General features: G+C 37.1%; 1 long non-coding RNA gene across 1 annotated transcript; it reads left to right on the top strand.

Annotated features, from left to right (window-relative positions):
* The first annotated feature begins 17,471 nt into the window (after positions 1-17,471).
* On the top strand, positions 17,472-17,864 carry LOC125801646 (uncharacterized). The gene is made up of 3 exons (XR_007438843.1): positions 17,472-17,561; positions 17,600-17,713; positions 17,752-17,864. It is a non-coding gene; the product is annotated as an uncharacterized LOC125801646 (long non-coding RNA).
* The last annotated feature ends 2,007 nt before the right edge of the window (positions 17,865-19,871 follow it).

The following is a 19,871-nucleotide window of genomic DNA, read 5'->3' as shown; positions in this document are numbered from 1 at the left end:
AGAGCCAGGGTTGCACTGGGCGCTGCTGTGGTCGAATTCAGCACCCCAGTCATCTGGATAGCTGACCTACTGCCCAGCACACTGTCCAGCACATCATAAAACGCCGGTACACTCCCCCGCCCAACTCCACTCTGTTTTTAAATTTTTTTAAGCTTGTTTATGACTTCCTCTTCAGTGCGATCATATCCTGCCTGAGATAAATCCTCCTCTAGTTCACCTTAGAGTTTCTTCTTCCTAGTTCTCTCTTCAGCTTCATCCTAAAACTCAGGAGAACACCAAATTAGTAAATACTGTGTTTTCTCAGCAGACCACCGTGCATTCTCAGACACGCCCACAGATGTCTTCACGGTTCGTGCTGAGGAACCTAAACACAGCGAACCGGTTTAAAATTAGGTTCGCGAACCTGAACGGTGCCGGTCCCACGTCTGTGACAAAGCCCTAATAGTGAGACAATTCCTCACAAACTACAAACAAAGAGAATGGTGAATTAACAGGGGTGCTTGAAAGTGAACGCTTTAGATTTTCTGCATAAATACAACCTAAAGCATCATCAGAGTCCTAAAAGTAGATGAAGAGGATCCAGTTAAATTGACTCAACCAAAATATTTAACTTTTTCATTTATTTATTGAGGAAAATTATCCAATTACACGTATTTGTGAATGACAAAAGTATGTAAACCTCTAGAATAAGCATTTAGTTTGAAGGTGAAATTAAAGTCAGGTGTTTTCAATCAATGGGATGACAATAAGGTGTGGTTGGGTGGAGCCTGTTTCATTTAAATAACAGGGATCTATCAAAGTCTGTTCTTCACAACATGTTTGTAGAAGTGTATCACGGCATAAAGAAAGGAGATTTCTGAGGACCTATGAAAAACAGTTGTGGATGTGCATCAGGCTGGAACAGATTACAAAAACATCTCTAAAGTGTTTGGACCCCAACAATCCAGAGTTGTGTAGAAATGGAGTAAGTTCAAGACCACTGTTACTCTCCTCAGGAGCGGTCGACTAACAAAGATCACTTAGAGAACAAGGAGTTTAATATTGGCTAAGGTCACAAAGGAACTTTTGGGTACTTCTAAGCAACTGAAGGCCTCTCTCTCATTGGCTAATATTAATGTTTAAAATGCACTGTCCGGAGAAAACTGAACACTATGGTGTGTATGGCAGGATTGCAGGAAAAAAAGCCACTTCTCTTAAGAAAGAACATTGCTGCTCGTCAAAAGTTTGCTAAAGAACAAGAATTGAGACCAAACTAAAAGATACTTATTCAGTTTCTATCATTCCTAATCTATACCATAATGCAGTGCGGTGCTGATGTGTCAGACGGCCTCCGAGCGACACAAACAAAGATGTTTTTTTTGTTTGGTCGTTCCCTAATCAGTTTACCATTCTGATCAAAGCTTGAAATTGGTGGATAATGAACAAATGACTGAGAACAGAGGAAAGTGGATTGTGGGAGATGGAGTCCTTAGAGTGGGACAGTGCCATGAAAGAGAAGGCAGAGAACACAAGAGTGACATAGTAAAAGTACAAGTACTGTATCACAAAATAACACATTTACAAGAGCAAAAACTCTACTGTACTGTAGCAAAATCATGAGTACTGTGTGGACTCTGTTTCCCATAATGCAATAACTAATCTTGTGACTTCCTCAACCAATCAGAACTCATTTAATCTCTGTCAATTAAACTCTCCTGATTACTAATCAACCTCAACTGTTTCTTAGTTTTTAGTATTGTTCCTATTTTGCAAATGCCTATTTTTCTTCTGTTTTTTTTTTTTTTCTTTGTTTTTTTCCTTATTTGATACTTTCGCTGATCTTAGTTTGTTTAATGTTTGGCTTCTGATTTTTTTTATTTACCTGGACTGATTTTCTTAACTTCTCTTTTAAACTGCACATTTTATAATACATCTTACAGGTTGTTTTTTATCTGCAAGCGTTAGACTCACTCCCTGAATGTTCCATTACGCTGATAACCACAAAACCTGGAAATGAAGATTCTTATCTGTACGGTCTTTGGATGCTTTCATAAATGTATCTATTTCCTGGACACATCTTTGCATTTGTAGTTTCCTCATCAGTACTTTTCCCTCTTTTTACCATGTTGATGATATATTATTTTCTATCATATCGTTTGTACAGTTTGTACTGTACAAAGTTTTCCATTAAAAATAAAAAGGTAAAATAAATATTTGTGCTAAATCAGTGTTATTTAATCTGCTTTGGATTACCATTTTAGCTATTTTAGTAATGCCATTGGCTAAACAAACAGCACACACACACATTGCTGGCATCTATTTAAAAAAATGCTGTATGGAAAATTGCTGTATGACTTTGGCTGTATGTTTTAGCAGGTTAGTAATCTTCTCATAGCCCAGGCCATGTTTGTGGAGAACAAAAATTCTGTTTCTCACATCCTCAGAGAGTTTTTGGCCATGAAGTGCCATGTTCAATATCTACAATTCTCAATTCTCGTATGCGAGAATTGAACCCAACCCCATTTACACCTGAGACCTTGATCACTAATGAGTCACATGACACCAGGGAGGGGAAAGGCTGATTGGGCACAATTTAGCCATTTTCACTTAGGGGTGTGCTCAGTTGTTTTTCCAGCAGTTTAGACATTAATGGCTGTGTGTTGATTTATTTTGAGGGCACAGTAAATTTACACTGTTATACAAGCTGTACACTGAATACTTTATATTGTATTAAAGTGTCATATCTTCAGTGTCGTCCTATTAAAATATATAATAAAATATTTACAAAAATGTGAGAAGCGTACTCACTATTGTGAAGTGCTGTAGCCACTTTTTTAACTAGTAAAAATAGTAATTCCAGTAATCTACACTGTAATTCTGCGTAAATCCAGCATATCTATAAATATGTGCCGTTTCAGATTACCATAATATAATTTTAAGTATCTATAAATACATTTTTTTACTAGTAATAATATTTTTAACTATCACAATTTAGAGTTTTTACTAGTCACAATGAAGATATATGAAAGTACTACTAGCAAATTCTCCTAGTAAAAAAGTAATTATAGCTACAGTACAGGCCAAAAGTTTGGACACACCTTCTCTTTTTCAATATGTTTCTTTATTTACATTGTAGATTCTCACTGAAGGCATCAAAACTATAAATAAACATGTGGAGTTTTATGTACTTAACAAAAAATGGTGAAATAACTGAAAACATGTTTTATATTGTAGTTTCTTCAAAATAGCCACCCTTTGCTCTGATTACTGCTTTGCACACTCTTGGCATCATGAGGTGGTCACCTGAAATGGTTTTCCAACAGTCTTGAAGGAGTTCCCAGAGGTGTTTAGCACTTGTTGGTCCTTTGTCTTCTTCACTCTGTGCTCCAGCTCTCCCCAAAACATCTGGATTGGGTTCAGGTCCGGTGACTGTGGAGGACAGCTCATTTTTTGTTAAGTGCATAAAACTCCACATGTGTTCATTCATAGTTCTGATGCTTCAGTGAGAATCTACAGAGTTTAAATAGTCATGAAAATAAAGAAAAAGCATTAAATGAGAAGGTGTGTCCAAACTTTTGGCCTGTACTGTATATGTAGCTGAAGTTTTACTAAAAAATGTTATGTGTGTGGTTGCAGCTCAGCTGTGTTTGTATTAAGGCATCTGGCTAAATGATAGAATGTAAATGCATTCGCCGTATTTTGGTGGTAACCTGGTACTAAGTAATGCATTGCTGTAATCGGATTACTTTTTTTTTAAATAATGAAGTAAGTAACGCATTACAGCTAAATATTTTGTAATCAGAGAACAGTTACTACACTGTAAAAAGTGTAGCCCTGCTCAAATTAAAAAAATTGATGTCCATTTGTTGCATCTAAACTATTTGACTTCACTCAATCTAAATAAAGTCAATTGTTACAACCTGATTATTTTATTTTGACATAAACCATATTACTTCACTCTACCCAATATTAATTATTCACCTTGATCCAAGTTAAATTTTTACATTTCAGTTTCGGAACCAAACTAATACATTTAAATTGAGCCGAACTTAAAAAAAAAAAACATGGCAGCATATTCAGAAGTTCCAGTGGCGTGGAAGAGGACGGATTACCAGCGAGATTCGTTTAAGTGCTCCCTTGCTCTTTTTATTTTTGCTCTGAGGAGAACACTAAGAGCTGGATTTACATGGGATTCCACTTTTGAAAGTGAAACTAACTACAGCTCCAACGCAGCTAACCCCACTCCCACACACAGAAAACACACAAAGGGTGAGGCACTTACACAAAACAACCACATAACTGATAACTACATGAATAATACTAGAACAGTGATAATAAAACATGACATGAAACTCTGGGATAAACAGTAACATAAACACGCAGAAAAACACCCACTTCCCCCAACAGGGTGAGCTCCCATAATTCCTTCCGCCCCCCCTCCAGTCCCGACGCCACAATACCATAAGCATGCGTTGCTATCTCGCGAGCGCGTTCAGGCACTTTCTCCCTCTCTCATTCTCTCTCTCGCGAGCGCATTCAGGCACTTTCTCCCTCTCTCATTCTCTCTCTCGCGAGCGCATTCAGGCACTTTCTCCCTCTCTCATTCTCTCTCTCGTGAGCGCGTTCAGGCACTTTCTCCCTCTCTCCCTCAGTGCTCTGAAGCACTTCTCTACAACTTCTCCCGTGCTCCACAGTGCGCATGCGCAATTCATGTTTGATTCAAATTAAAAATATTACATCCTTATCTCTTTTCTTCGAGTATGATTTCAGTGGAACCAAAACATTTGGTTTATTTCCTTCAGAATTGTAATTAATTTAGTCTGAATCAAAATTGACACATCAAAATTCAAAAAGGTTGAGTTTCACAATAAAGTCAATAATTGTACTATGTGTTCAATCATATTTATTAGCTTGAATGAACAGCTCCATGCTTCACTTTTTACAGTGTAACCTAACAAAAATGACTTTACTTGAATTACTCACGTTTTTCTATCCTTTGCACAGCATGAACCCAGTGTGGCTAGTGTGGAAGAGGATGAGGCTGGCTGTTTCCACAAGTGGAGATATTCTCGTTATGAATTTGCTGAACGCAGAGACAAAAACATTGCTGTGACATCTGAGATATATCAGATTAAAAAACACCTAACCTGTGGCTGAAATGTGGGGCACCTACAGATTCACCCAAAAGCTGGTCTATCCAAAAGCTCCTCTATAAACTGTCAGTGTTTGACAGTAGGGCTGCAACTAATGATAATTTTGGTAGTCAACTGATCTGATGATTATTTTTCTAATTAGTCGATTAGTCTGATTATTTCTGCCATGCTTTTCATCTCTAAAAACAACAGAAACAGCTGACCATGAGATTTAAAAGGCATTTAAATGTCTACATGTTGTTTAAACGTGGAGAGTAACGATATTTAGTGAGTAAATATGTGATCTGTTGGGTTTGGGCACTTTTGGAGACAAAGACCAAGTTGAGTGTAACCTGTGTGAGTGAGCCATATACCAATCTCCCATTGTACTTCTCCCCAGCACTTTTTGTAATGCGGATTTTTGCAATGCATCATTGTCGATTATATTGACTAATCATTGCAGCACTAATGAACAGCAATGAAGAGAAAGGAAGCCGTGCGCATTCTCCTAGCTGCTCTACGGGAGAGCTGAACAATCCTCTATTCATTTCTATGGGGAAGTTAAAACTATGAGTTCATGAAAAATATATAAGATATTTTCGAAAAGCATAAAACTGCACTATAAGCTTTATGATTGTGCCAAATTTGGTGTTTGTAGTTTAAAATATATGACAAAGAGAAACAGTGTAATAATAATAATAATAATAAACTTCTAATAAATAATAAATTAATAATAATAATAATAATAGTAATAATAATAATAATAATAATAATAATAATAGTAATAATAATTATAAGTGTTCTTGTTTGGAAACATGATGGGCTGGGTTCCCAAAATCGTGTTAGCACAATAATGATACAAGAAACGAGTGAGCATCTCTCTCTCTCTACTAGTTAAGATGATTTTAATACAGTAGGATGTTGCAGGAAATGCGGCCCAGGTCAGTCTAATTTGTTTATCAGCTCCAGCCTACATTTCTCCTAATGTCATGATGAGCGCAGAATTGCAGACACGTGCAGATACTGATAAAAATATATGTTTATTATAAAAATAAACAGATGTAATACGTGGTTGATACAGAAAACAGTTAATCACCAGAAACCAGAGCAATGTAGACAAAACCATACCATAAACGAGAGACAGTCCAGAGTTCATACACGAGAGATCCAATGTCAGAGGTAATCCAAGAGGCAGTAGTGAAAACACAGTCCAGGTAATACACAAGCAATCCAATATCAGAGGCAAAGGCAATAATCGGCGTCGAGAAAACAAAGGCAAGGTCATACACAAGATAAACTGAGACAAGAGATATAGAACGCTTTGTAAAGAGGAGAACCTACAATACGCGGCGTGGGTGTTTGTGTGGAGTGCTCTTTTATAGTGCCAGTAATCAGTATTCAGGACTTCCTGGAGGAAGCAGGTGAGGTGTCACGTGATCAGGTGAGTGCGTGATGTCAGCGGGTGGTGCATTCTGGGTAATGTAGTTGTTGACCTGAGAACCTCCGTTAGAGCTGGGTGTGGAAGGGACAGAGGAGCTAACAGCACCAGACGTGACAGTACCTCCCCCCAAGGGAGTCGGAACGGAGCCGGAGCCGAAGAAGAGATTGAGCGCTTGGGACGCCCACGGGGTCTAGGAGCAGGTTTTCCAGGGTGACGGGCATGAAATTCGGCCAGTAGAGCAGGATCCAGCACGTCACCGGCGGCAACCCAGCAACGCTCCTCAGGGCCGTAACCCTCCCAGTCTATGAGGTACTGGAGCACACCGCCACGCCTGCGTGAATCCAGCACCTCTCGAACCGCATAGGTAGACGAATCCTCCCCCTCCACGTCATCAGGAACACCCTCGGCAAGCGGACCTGGGACAAGAGGCTTGAGCAGAGACATGAAACGAGTTATGCACTCTGTACTGAGCAGGTAACTCAATCTTATAAGTCACCTCGTTAACCTGAGACAAAACCTTAAATGGGCCAATATACTTAGGCAGCAGTTTCCTACAGGCCCCCTCAAACCTCAAGTCCCGGGTCAACAACCACACCCTGTCTCCGGGTTGGTATTGGGGGGTGGTACCACGGTGTCTGGCGGACTGCTCCTTATACTTGCGTAACACCTCCGAAATCTGCTGATGCGTCTCCTCCCACACCTGCTCACTCCGCTTCATCCAGTCGTCAACAGCAGGTATCTCAGTGGACGACGCTGTCCACGGAGCCAACGGAGGCTGATAACCCAGAATGCACTGAAAGGGAGTGAGACCAGATGTGGAGTTAATGAGGGAATTTTGGGCTATCTCAGCCCAAATCAGATACTGTGACCATTCTGTAGCAGTACAGTCTTAAAAATTTACCTAACTCCTGATTTACCCTCTCACATTGACCGTTGCTAGTGGGGTGAAACCCAGAAGTGAGACTCACGTGTACACCTAAGTGTTCAAAGAATGATTTCCATACCCGGGAAGTAAATTGAGGACCTCTATCTGACAAAATGTCCTCCGGGACCCCAAAATGTCTGAAAATGTGTGTGTATATAGCTTGAGCTGTCTGAAGAGCATTAGGTAGTGCAGGAAAAGGGATAAATTTAACACCCCTAGAAAATCTGTCTACGACCGTGAGGATGGTAGTGTAACCTTCTGATTCGGGTAAATCCGTAACAAAATCTACAGCAATGTGCGACCAAGGTCGTTCAGGAACGGGCAGAGGACATAGTTTACCAGCTGGAAGGGCTTTGGGTGTTTTGCATTGTGCACAGACTGAACATGAAACTACGAATGCTTGTATATCAGCTCGCATGGTTTCCCACCAATAACGAGCTGAGATCAGTTGTAGTGTACGTGTAACGCCGGGATGACCAGAAGTAAGGGCAGCATGAGCCCAACCAATGAGTTGATCGCGAAATTGTTCGGGTACATAAATCTTGTGAGGAGGACAGCCCTCTGGAGGTGGTGTGTGACACCTAAAGCTATTTCAGCAACAACATCAGTTTCTTTTTCATTCAGCGTCCAGCTCTTCATCAGGTAAGACCTCAGTCGTGTACTTCTCTAATTAACTGATCAGGGGAGGGTTTTCAAAAGCTTTTAGCACAAAGATAATTCTTTAATTAAGCATCAATCATAGGCATCACACTGAGCACTCTCTCTCTCTTCATGTTAAGAGGTTTTAAAAGCTAAGATGTTTTTGAGGAACCAGGCCCAGATTAGTTGTGTGTAAAATCACTCTTTGTTTTAATCAGATATGTTGATACTATGTTGTTACTAGTTCTGAAAATGAGTTCTGAATAGAATGTATGAAGAACAGAGACTGTAAACATTATCATGTGTTCTCCATGAATCTGATTAGAACTGAAATATCAGCAAATCTCTGGATTTAAATGTTTTTGTATTATTGTCAGAATTTTATAATAATATCCAACTTATTTCTTACATACCTTTCTTTGCTCTACGCAGTTAAAGCAAAGTGAAAGTGTCTTATTGCACTGGCAGATATTTTTGCTTGTTTAAAGCATTGTTTCTTGAATTTAATCGCCTATACAATAAGACACTTTTTGTAGATTAAATCAATTAAAACAAGTGCGTACAAGGAAGTTTAAAATAAGCTATTCATTCTAAAAAATATTACTTTAATAATCTCAAAATGAGAAATGTTACACATCTAGAATATATTTATAAGCATTTTATCTGCTAAGATATATTTTTTTTGTGAGATAATTTTTTAAGATGTAAGAGACCAGCCTGAAACACTGGCATCCCTTCACTGCAACGTCCACAAACCTGAGTGATTGTGTAGAAGCAGATCTCAGTTTACCTCAATTACCATGAACCCCTGGATCTGCCCAGGTTCTCCAAGCTGCAGAACCAGAACTGGTGGAGTCAGACCACGTGTCGTGTTTTCATTGGTGGAAAACTGTAGTGTTATTTTTTTTTCCATGGGAAAAGATAAATAAGGCTGATTTTAAAATGAGGCTCCTTTATTAAGGGTTTATAAATTGTTTACGAAGGCATTTACTAATGGTTATTAATTAGGTTATAAATCATTATTAAGCAGTTACAACCCAGAAATAGAAAGGGCAACAGAAGCCTGTCATATACCAGATAGTGATTCCACAATAATTCATTTGTACGTACTGTATCTTTCTTTGTCTTTTCTATCAGGCATCATTAACATTTCTGTTAATAACTTTATTTATTTAGCTGTAATAACATATTAAATGCCTGAACTGGTTTTCTTTATCATTTTATGTAATGTTCATGTTATTTTCATTGTTGTGCTTTCTACTATGTGTTTAATAAGTGTTTATTAATGTTTTAAACTATTTACAACTTAGTTTATAACCATCAATTATCTTCTTTTTAACCCCTTTATAAAGGAGCCTTATTTAAAGTGGTACTGCTGATTTTATCTGTTAATATTTATATATATAAGCAGTGTTGAGCACTGGGAAAAAAAAACAATTTTGAGCTACTGAAACCTCCTCTGGATTTTTGATGATACACATGTTTATGAGATGTGATGTCATTAATATAATTTCCATATGCTTTAAAATATGGTATAACTTTTCTATGGTATGTAATAGCGTTTGTAGATGATATCCTGTGGATCTCAATGCTTAATGGGCGGATCTTCCATACACATGTGAAACCAATCATGAGAAAGGGCTAAAGTGGCCAATGGCAAGTGTTTCTCCTCTTTGCATCTTCTCTGAAGAGCGGCAACATGAGAGCCTCGAAACACAACTCTCAAATGACCTGAAAACAAAGATTATTCAGCATCATGGTTTAGAGGAAGGATTCAAAAAGCTATGTCAGAAATTCCAGCTTTCAGTTTCCACTGTGAGGAACAGAGTGAGGAAATGGAAGCTCACAGGCACAGTTCTAGTTAAGACCTGAAGTGACAGAACCAAAAAAAATCTTACAGCACTTCATGCTTCCCTCTTCTGACAGCTTTCTTATGGAGATGCGGATTTCATTTTCCAGCAGGACTTAGCACACTGCCCACACTGCCAAAAGTACCTTAAAAATATTCCAAATTGTTGGTGCTGCCACTATAATCACTCTTTCCCCTCATCACCCTAGGGCAGGGGTATTTAATTAGAATTCAGTACGGTCCAGTTAGAGAAAATTCCGGACCATGGTCATTTTTAACTTGTGTTGTGATCCAGTGCTATATCCTGTATACTGAATAAACCTAGTAGTTCTGTCAGTTACAAGTACTATTAATTATATTTCAAGAATATTTATTGTTTTAAATAGGCCTGTCACAATAATTACAAAATAAACACCCTCAATAATTTAACTTATTGAGTCTATTAATGTGAATCAAAATGTTATATTTATTCTATTTGATTTTATTTATATAAGATTTAGGCCTGCCTGTCATGATAATTACATAAATGACAAATCGTACAATATATGGAGAAATGTCCAGAATATCAGCTTTGTTTAAAAACAGCAGTTTTACTTTATTTAATATTATTACTGTTATTATGTTTTATAAATGTAGTATTTTCTATTTCTTTTTCTGGTGCGCACCATCTGAATTAGCCTTTCTCGCTTTATTCTCCGACTGCTGCTTCTCACTGTGTACTTTGCCTGTGTGGCTCAGCGCTCCCGCATCTGCACAGATCTGATTGGCAGAGGAGAGCGTTTGGTGATCTTACACCACACGTGATTGGTCTGTGAGTTTACTGCGCCCCAAAGCACGTATTCCGTAAAGACAAGAAAAGTTCTGCCGCTTTAAATGAACACAGTCAGAATGAAATCCTTCTCAGTAGTTTATCGGTTTGGGTCCACATTGGACACCCTTGGGTGATGTCGCTCTGTACAAGGCGTCTGTGAGCTGATGTATCAGAACCGAGAGCTCTGTGATGCTGCTCTGTAATGCTACATCAGCAGCAGCTCGAAAGAGACAGAGTCTGATTTCACATGTATCAGAGGAGGCATGTGCTGTTTTCACCCTCCTGGTGTGCTGGAACATTACTAGTGATAGGTGGAGTCCTAATGAGTGGGTTGGGCATTTGACTGTGTGAATTGGGGAGAAAATGGGAAAAATGTAAATTATTATTTAATAATTATTTAAACAAATATTCTCATTTTCGGAGAAACCGATTTTTGGGTTTTCATAGGCTGTAAGCCATAATCATCAACAATAAAAGAAATAAATGCTTAAAATAGATCACTCTGTGTGTAATACATCTATATAATATATGAGTTTCACATTTTGAACTGAATTACTGAAATAAAGTAACTTTTCAGTGATATTAAATTTTTTTTGAGATGCACCTGTAAATGTACAGTTTTTAAGAAGAAGTCTGAAGTAGCTAGCAAACAGAGGAGAAACAAGATGCTTATCTGATCAACACTTACATAGCATGTGAAAGAGGAGGTTTCTTCACCATCGGCAGGTTAAAAAAAACTCCTCAACAGAGGCTAGAATAGAAGTACTGATCACAATAAATACCAATATGACCTGTAATGTTTCATTACCCTCTCTTATCTTTTATATTTATTTCTCCTTTTCAGATCTCCTGACTGCAGTCTAGAACAGTTCTAATGTTGTATGTTAAACCCACACGCCACTGATTCTGGTGGAAGTGTTTGGTGAAAATATGGCAACCATCCTGATCTTCCTCCTCCTGGTCCTCTTCCCAGGTACATCTCTACTTATAATCAATTACTTTGATACAACATGGATACCATTTTGACCAGACTCTTTATCATTATTGAATCATAAACACTGACCTTAACTGAGGCAAGTGAGACCTGCAGTTCTGTAAATGTTGTTCTGGGTTCTTTTGTGACCTCCTGGATGAGTTGTCCATGCCTTTTTGGAATAGTTTTGATTGGCTGGCCATTTCTGGGAAGATGCACCAGTGTTTAATGTTTTCTCTATTTGTGAATAATAAGAGTCCCAAAGCCTTAGAAACTTTGTAACTTTGTAAACTTTTTCAGATTAATAGATGTCAATGACTTTGTTTATGAATGTCTTCAGATCAGGGCATAAGGTGTCGCTTTTTGAGATCTTTAGATGCGTCATGTCCATACCTGTCAAGTCTCCCGTTTTGGCCGGGAAACTACCGTATTTTACTCCTCTTTCCCGCCGTCCTCCCGTATTAGTATTTTCCCGTAAATTTCCCGTATTATACTAAATAAAAAAAATATAGGCCACAGGCGACAATGCACTGTGTCTCTTAACCAATCGTGTTGCCGGTTCAAGGAGAAAGTCCCGCCTTTCAGGAGAAATAGCCAATCAGCTTGCTTGTTTTGCGGAGCGCAGTTTAGTGTGCGGGAAGCCCCACCCCTCCCCTCGCTGTGAGTTCAGGCAGCTAGTCGGAGCAGCTGTCGTTAAAACTAATCTGGATATACGGAGATTTTTCTAAAAGAAAGGTAACTAACCATGTAAACTGTGATGAGATTGTTTCTGATAGCTGGTTAAAAAGACTCTTCTCTGAATCAAAACATAAATTAAACCCACTGTGTGTTTAATAAAATACAGCTTGTGACTCAGTTAGCTAAACTTTAGAATTAGCTAGATAGATATTCATGGTTTGAGAAAAATCTACATACATATAATGCCCTGCCCTGATGTGCCTGATCAGCCAAAACCTATAATTTCCAAACTCTATTAGTTCAGGGCTAGTTTTAGGGTTGGTTAGAATTTGTTTAAATCTCAAGTATTGTGGTGTAATGTATTATTTAGAAGGGGTAGAAGAGATGGTTGAGCTGGAGAGAGAGAAAATGTGGAGAGGGCTGAAATTAACTGAACTGGGGTGGGTTTCCCGAAAGCTTCGTAACGCTAAGAACTTCGTTAACTCGTACTTAAGATTGATCGTTAATTAAAGAGTGTTTCCCAAACCCGTGCGTAACTAAAGTACTACGTAAACTCACTCGCAGATTAACGAGTGCTCTGACCCAGTCGTTATTCTTAAAGAGCTTCTTTAGGGGATCTCGACTTGCAGTTCAGCACCTTAAACACCAGGGACCGCCAATTTTGAAGAAGAAAAAATATTATTTCCGTGGTTGAACAATTATATTATATTACTATTAATTATAATCAATTATATTATTATATAATTATCAACATTATTATATTATATTATGTTATGTTATGTTATGTTATGTTATGTTATATTATATTATAATGCCAACTTTGCCTGTGGCTTGTAGTATAACTGGGCATATTGGAACTGACCAATCAAACCCACGAATAAATCATTAAAATCCAGATTAGCGATGCTAGAGTTCTTGACATTAATGCTGCAAGAAATGCAATCAGTGAATTCCTGCAGATGATGTTCACGGTTTAAGCAAAGCTGCAAAGTAGGTCCGGTGCAGGGGACGCCTGCGGTGTCTTTAATCCCACCTATACGTATTGTAAAGGGTATCGGTGAATGTGCAGGTAATATTTAATAATATTCCTTATTCAGGTGCTTCTAACCAACATTGTGGCCGTTCATCTGGGCAAACTCTGGGGTGTGTCAACTCGCAAATATATAAGTACCAGTCAAAAGTTGGACACGTCTCATTTAATTATTTTATTTTTTATTTTTTTACATTGGCGATTAATATTAAAACCATGAAAACGATTAATTGACGCATATGGAATTGTCTAGTAAACAAAAAGGTGCATGGCCTTCACAATCCCCTGACCTAAACTCAACTGAGTGATTTAGGATGAGCAGGAGCCTCATAGAGTGTATATAAAACATATTTTGGTTGGTTTAAAAAAAACAGGTACATACGTATAAGTATTATTATATTATTTTTATATAATTTATTTTGTATATATTTTATATTATTTTTATATAATTATTCATAATAATAAAAATAATAATAATAATAATAATACATTAATATTACTATCAATATTACTATTAATAATATTAGTATAATATCTATTAATATAATATATATTAACTATAATAATTTTTAAAAAGTAAGAAAAGTTTAATGTTTTAAAATAGATTAGATTTTTTATTATTTATTTAGTCATATGTATCTTTAGGAGTATTTTATTAATGCCAAAGTACATCCTTTTGTAATTTAAATTTCAGAATATGTATAATGTTGATGATTACAACACAGTTCTACGTTTTTATGGTCTAATAGTGAATAAATACTGCATATATGCAGTGTTGAATCGATATTTGTGGATCGATTGAGCGCGCTGTTTCGGGGGAGGAGTCAACAAAGACGTTCTTTAACCTTGTTCGTTAATTTTCACTTTGCGAAGCTCTTTGGGAAACACTCGCAGAACTGGCTCGTTCTTTACTCACGTCATTCGTTAGTTCGTTCGTTATTCCCTAAGATTGATCGTTTTCGGGAAACCCACCCCTGATCAGGAGTGGACTGAACGATAGAAAGAAGTATTAATGAAAGATTATTAATTGTGTAGGCCCCTTAGGACTATTATTTACTTATGGAATATATCTGATCCATGTCCTTTTTGTAAATTTGTGCACCCTTCAATTTCAATTTTAAATCTATTAAATAATATATATATATATATATATATATATATATATATATATATATATATATATATATATATATATATATATACATATTAATTTTTAGCCCTCGGTTGGGCTGTTGGGGCGGCGGAAAAAATCCCTTATTTTTAAGTCCAAAACTTGACAGGTATGTTCATGTCATCAGACAGGGTCTATTTAAGAGATTTCTTGATTCTTCAGGTCTGGTAGTAATCAGGCCTGGTTGTGGTTAGTAGTGAAAATGAACTCAGCTTTTTAAAAAGTGTGATTAATTCACAGTTCAAGGGCTACACAGTTTTTTTTTCCTTAATAAATAAAATCATCATTTAATAAAGTGCTTATTATATTTACTCTGATGTTTGCCTGATATTACAGTTTGTTTGATAATCTGAAAAATGTAAGTATGACCAAAAATGCAAAAACAAAAACAATCTTTAAGGTGGCAAATACTTTTCATGCCCGTGTCTATATAATATATATTTAAATAACAAATAAAAAAAATAGAGATCACTTAAAAATTAAGAATTTCTTTGATTTTACCAAATTGAAAACCCCTGAAATATAATCAAGAGGAAGATGGATGATCACAAGCCATCAAACCAAACTGAACTGCTTAAAGTTTTGCACCAGGAGTAGCATAAAGTTATCCAAAAGCAGTGTGTAAGACTGATGGAGGAGAACATGCCAAGATGTATGAAAAAGGTTTATTCCACCAAATATTGATTTCTGAATTCTTTAAACTTTTTGAACTTGTTTTCTTTGCATTATTTGAGGTCTGAAAGCTCTGCCTCTTTTTTTGTTATTTCAGCCATTTCTCATTTTCTGCAAATAAATGCTCTAAATGAAAATATTTTTATTTGGAATTTGGGAGAAATGTTGTCAGTAGTTTATAGAATAAAACAACAATGTTATTTTTACTCAAACATACAGTACAGCCCAAAAGTTTGGACACACCTTCTCATTCAATGCGTTTTCTTTATTTCATATTCATGACTATTTACATTGTAGATTCTCACTGAAGGCATCAAAACTATGAATGAACACGTGGAGTTTTGTTCTTAACACAAAAAAATATTATATTCAAGTTTCTTCAAATTAGCCACCCTTTGCTCTGATTACTGCTTTGCACACTCTTGGCATCATTCTCTCAATGAGCTTCAAGAGGTAGAGTCACCTGAAATGGTTTTCCAACAGTCTTGAAGGAGTTCCCAGAGGTGTTTATTAGCACTTGCTGACACCTTTGCCTTCACTCTGTGCTCCAGCTCACCCCAAACCATCTGGATTGGGTTCAGGTCTGGTGACTGTGGAGGACAGCTCATTTTTTTGTTAAGTACATAAAACTCCACATGTGTTCATTCATAGTTTTGATGCTTCACTGAGAATCTACAATGTAAATAGTCATGAAAATAAAGAAAAAGCATTGAATGAGAAGGTGTGTCCACACTTTTGGCCTGTACTGTATACCTTTAAATAGCAAAATCAGAGAAACTGATTCAGAAACTGAAGTGGTCTCTTAATTTTTTTCAAAACTGTATATGTGTAGAGCTGTCGTAATATAAAAAAAGTGCTGATTAATGGCACAAAACAATGAACTTTTAACAACGGATATTTAAATGTAAAATAAAATAATTAATGTAAAATAATTACAGTGGAATCTTATTTATATCTAAATATGTTTGTTTAATCGTATCTTATTAACTCTAAACACATATTGTTCTTTGTAAACATGTTTAAATACTCTTAGAATTTTAAAAAGTTACAATATTAATGCAAAATATGAAATAAAGAAGTAAAGATTATTCTTAAGAAGATAAATGTGTTGAAAAACTTCACAGAAGCAGCAATGTGTGTAGGTGTGAGACAGAGTATCCATGTTTAATTAATATTCTGAAATAAATAAAGAGTATCTTTTGATATTTGATATACCCTGAACTTCTCAGCAGTAGCAAAATACCAAAAGAGAAAAAAAATATCTCATAAGGCTCTGTAAAAAGAGTGAATTACAGCAGGATGTTTGCATCTCATTCTTCAGCTTTTTAATCAGGGCTGGTATTTTTTATTTTTATGAAGCAACATTTTAACATATTTCAGCTATTAATATAAAAACTGTTTTAGAGTGTAGATACTCTTTAAGACATATTTGGGCAGCCTAGATTCTCATAAAATAATAACAGCTGGCAGGTGTTATCATCTTCTGTAATAAAAACTTTATAAAAGTTGAGTAGCGCCCCTTTGTGGCTGACAATAAAGAAGATATCTACACCAAATAAATATAAATATAATTTCTGAGGATTTTATCATTCCACTCTGGAGCTCTAGAGCTGAACACAGCTAGCTACAGCTGTATGGAGTGAATTTTGTGCCAAAAGTTTTACGTAAAAAAATAAAATCCACAATCAAAATTTTAAGAATCAAAAGTAAAACATGTATGTTGCAAATTCAAAAGAGAAAAACTATATATCAAATATATATATTTAAATATACTTGGTTATTTTATTATTCTTTGCACTTATTTGAAAATTATTTTAGTTTGGATTTTGCCAGTCTTTGCTTTCATTTTTGGATTTTTTTGGATTTTCTGTGGATTTTGCTGCTAAAGACTTTTGCTTCTGGAATCTCTCCTTTGCTTCTGCTTCATTTTTTTGGTTCTGATTTTTGGCACACTTTTCACGGGTGGGCGGGGCTTAGAAGAAGGCGTTCCCCTTTAATCTCTATTGGTCACCTACCCTGAACCCTCGTCTGAGACAGACCACGCCCACCCCGCCAGCTTCAAGCGCTCTTCCAAACATGGCGGAGCGAACGGGGTTCAGCTCACAGCAGCACCAGCAGGTACTTTTCCAATTAAATTTCATACAGACGTTATGTTTAATGTCAGTAAGTTAGCTAGTTTACCTAGGTCATCTGGTCAGTGAGTTAGTGGGTTAGCTAAGCTAGTTAGGTTACCTAGTCAGTGAGTTAGCTAGTTTACCTAGGTTATCTGGTCAGCGAGTTAGCTAGCTACTTAACCTAGGTCATCTGGTCAGTGAGTTAGTGGGTTAGCTAAGCTAGTTAGGTTACCTAGTCAGTGAGTTAGCTAGTTAACCTAGGTTATCTGGTCAGTGAGTTAGCTAGCTACTTAACCTAGGTCATCTGGTCAGTGAGTTAGCTAGCTACTTAACCTAGGTCATCTGGTCAGTGAGTTAGTGGGTTAGCTAAGCTAGTTAGGTTACCTAGTCAGTGAGTTAGCTAGTTAACCTAGGTTATCTGGTCAGCGAGTTAGCTAGCTACTTAACCTAGGTCATCTGGTCAGTGAGTTAGCTAGCTACTTAACCTAGGTCATCTGGTCAGTGAGTTAGTGGGTTAGCTAAGCTAGTTAGGTTACCTAGTCAGTGAGCTAGTGGGTTAGCTAAGCTAGTTATTATGCCCCAGGGTAAAGCCAAGTAAGTGCTGGTTAAGGTTAACTAGCTAACTCACTGACTAGGTAACCTAACTAGCTTAGCTAACCCACTAACTCACAGACCAGATGACCTAGGTAAACTAGCTAACTCACTGACTAGGTAGGTTAGTGTTCACTAACTAACTAGTATAATTTAAGCATGGATATTTAGCACACCCCGCTAACATGAGCATCTTAATAGAGTTAAACACTTACTTAAAAAAGAAATATAACATTAAACATAACGTCTGTATGAAATTTAACTGGAAAAGTACCTGCTGGTGCTGCTGTGAGCTGAACCCCGTTCGCTCCGCCATGTTTGGAAGAGCGCTTGAAGCTGGCGGGGTGGGCGTGGTCTGTCTCAGACGAGGGTTCAGGGTAGGTGACCAATAGAGATTAAAGGGGAACGCCTTCTTCTAAGCCCCGCCCACCCGTGAAAAGTGTGCCAAAAATCAGAACCAAAAAAATGAAGCAGAAGCAAAGGAGAGATTCCAGAAGCAGGGCTGGTATTTTTTATTTTTATGAAGCAACATTTTAACATATTTCAGCTATTAATATAAAAACTGTTTTAGAGTGTAGATACTCTTTAAGACATATTTGGGTAGCCTAGATTCTCATAAAATAATAACAGCTGGCATGTGTGACCATCTTCTGTAAGAAAAACTTTATAAAAGTTGAGTAGCGCCCCTTTGTGGCTGACAATAAAGAAGCTATCTACACCAAATAAATATAAATATAATTTCCGAGGATTTTATCATTCCACTCTGGTCAGTGAGTTAGTGGGTTAGCTAAGCTAGTTAGGTTACCTAGTCAGTGAGTTAGCTAGTTAACCTAGGTTATCTGGTCAGCGAGTTAGCTAGCTACTTAACCTAGGTCATCTGGTCAGTGAGTTAGCTAGCTACTTAACCTAGGTCATCTGGTCAGTGAGTTAGTGGGTTAGCTAAGCTAGTTAGGTTACCTAGTCAGTGAGCTAGTGGGTTAGCTAAGCTAGTTATTATGCCCCAGGGTAAAGCCAAGTAAGTGCTGGTTAAGGTTAACTAGCTAACTCACTGACTAGGTAACCTAACTAGCTTAGCTAACCCACTAACTCACTGACCAGATGACCTAGGTAAACTAGCTAACTCACTGACTAGGTAGGTTAGTGTTCACTAACTAACTAGTATAATTTAAGCATGGATATTTAGCACACCCCGCTAACATGAGCATCTCAATAGAGTTAAACACTTACTTAAAAAAGAAATATAACATTAAACATAACGTCTGTATGAAATTTAACTGGAAAAGTACCTGCTGGTGCTGCTGTGAGCTGAACCCCGTTCGCTCCGCCATGTTTGGAAGAGCGCTTGAAGCTGGCGGGGTGGGCGTGGTCTGTCTCAGACGAGGGTTCAGGGTAGGTGACCAATAGAGATTAAAGGGGAACGCCTTCTTCTAAGCCCCGCCCACCCGTGAAAAGTGTGCCAAAAATCAGAACCAAAAAAATGAAGCAGAAGCAAAGGAGAGATTCCAGAAGCAAAAGTCTTTAGCAGCAAAATCCACAAAAATCCACAGAAAATCCAAAAAAATCCAAAAATGAAAGCAAAGACTGGCAAAATCCAAACTAAAATAATTTTCAAATAAGTGCAAAGAATAATAAAATAACCAAGTATATTTAAATATATATATTTGATATATAGTTTTTCTCTTTTGAATTTGCAACATACGTTTTACTTTTGATTCTTAAGTTTTGATTGTGGATTTTATTTTTTTACGTAAAACTTTTGGCACAAAATTCACTCCATACAGCTGAGGTCTGATTGTTTACTGCTAGTCTGAATTAAAAGCTTTCCCAGTAGACTTTTACCTTCAAGCTGAATATCTCCATACAAAT

This window comes from Astyanax mexicanus, chromosome 4, assembly GCF_023375975.1.
Source record: "Astyanax mexicanus isolate ESR-SI-001 chromosome 4, AstMex3_surface, whole genome shotgun sequence".
NCBI lineage: Eukaryota > Metazoa > Chordata > Actinopteri > Characiformes > Acestrorhamphidae > Astyanax > Astyanax mexicanus.
Note: the sequence above shows the minus strand (reverse complement) of the source record. Positions and strands in the feature narration are given on the sequence as shown.